We start from the raw sequence: 1642 nt of genomic DNA on the forward strand, positions 1-1642 counted from the left end.
CCAACCTGCTAAAAGTTGAATAACCTGGTATTGATGTTTGCGTGGTTCTGCAGTGGCGAGTGGAAAGAGAGGTAGAGTCACGCGAAAAGCGAATATATGGCTATCGTCCCAAAATTAATTCTCGAAATAGTTATTTCGAAGACAGATAATAGTTTTTGCGTCTTCTTAGAGTAGTGGCAGGAGGCCAAGATCGCAACCGGTGCTCAATCCTTTTTAGAAAATGGAAGTCGTTTCATTATTGATCAATCTTATCTGGATATTTCTGATCGCTGCAGCAGACGCGGTCAAATTACTGCTTTCCAATCTCATTCCAAGTTCGTTGTTACCGAAGAAAAGCGTTCAGGGCGAAATAGCTTTGATAACCGGCGGCGGCAGCGGATTCGGACAATTATTGTCCGTCAGATTGGCCAGATTGGGTTGCAAAGTGGTCATCTGGGACGTGGACGACCAAGGCTGCGATGAGACCATCCGGCTGGTGAAAGAGGTTAACGGGACCATCCGTAAGTACATCCTGGATGTCTCCGAGAAGGACCAAGTGTATCGCGTCGCCAAACAGGTACGGGAGGAAGTGGGACCGGTGACCATCTTGGTTAACAACGCGGGAATAGCTCAGAAGGGGGCGCTGTGGGAAACGACTGACGCCCTGTTCGAGAAAGTAATGGCCGTAAACGCGATGGCCCACGTCTGGACCCTGAGGGCCTTTTTACCGCGCATGATGGAAACCAACCACGGACAAATCGTGGCTGTCGCCAGTGTTGCTGGTCTCATAGGCATCGAGAAAGCTGGTGCTTACTCCGCCAGCAAACACGCCGTGGTGGGTATGATGAGCTCTCTGACTCTGGACTTGATGGCAGCCGGCCGAACTGGTGTCAAAACGACCGTGGTGTGTCCCTACTTCAGTCAAACGGCTTTGTTTAAATGCGATAACGATGGTCAAATTAACTTTGTCAAACCAGAAGAAGTGGTCGATAGCATGGTCAACGGAATTCTGACGGACAAAGAGCTGGTTTACATCCCGAAAACATTAGTTGTCGCTCTGTTTTCAAATTTGATTCAGACCAAGAAAATGTTATTCAAAGCTTCGAGGTTGCTCGGCAGTGAAGCTCTAATTGATAAATTAAAACCTAGAAAGGTGTTTCCAGAGCAGCCGGATATGTAACGTTTATACCCGATTTGGATCCAATTGCTATCAAAAGACATCCAATTCGCTTTCGGTCAAATAGGAATAAAGTTGAATTTTATACATTGCAATTATATCAAATAAAACACGTTTTTTGCTTAAAATTTCGGTAAATTTGTTTAACTTTAGTGCTTTGTTGATTAACATTGAACATCAGATCTCAATTAACGTTATTTGAAAGAAATTCAACTTAGGATCTGATAACGAAACAAAATAAAAATGTTGATCAATTTTAGTTTTCAAGATCACGCTTAAGTAATATTAGCAGGGGGTTAGTCACTTTCGCAATCATGTGTACAAATCGTAGGTAATCGCGATTATTCATAGGAATCAATGGAAATCATTGAATTATTGTAAGAAATCACAGAATATTTTTGGAAAATCAATAGTGAAGGGTAAACACATTTTACGAGTGACTGTATTAGACTATAGTTATGATAAATGTATTTGTCTGACTCAGCT

At 42.7% G+C, this 1642-nt stretch overlaps 1 pseudogene; it reads left to right on the forward strand.

Annotated features, from left to right (window-relative positions):
- The first annotated feature begins 220 nt into the window (after positions 1–220).
- On the forward strand, positions 221–1159 carry LOC149960321 (estradiol 17-beta-dehydrogenase 11 pseudogene; annotated as a pseudogene).
- The last annotated feature ends 483 nt before the right edge of the window (positions 1160–1642 follow it).

The sequence above is a fragment of the Leiobunum rupestre genome, chromosome 2 (assembly GCF_980474605.1).
Source record: "Leiobunum rupestre chromosome 2, qqLeiRupe1.1.hap1, whole genome shotgun sequence".
Lineage (NCBI taxonomy): Eukaryota > Metazoa > Arthropoda > Arachnida > Opiliones > Sclerosomatidae > Leiobunum > Leiobunum rupestre.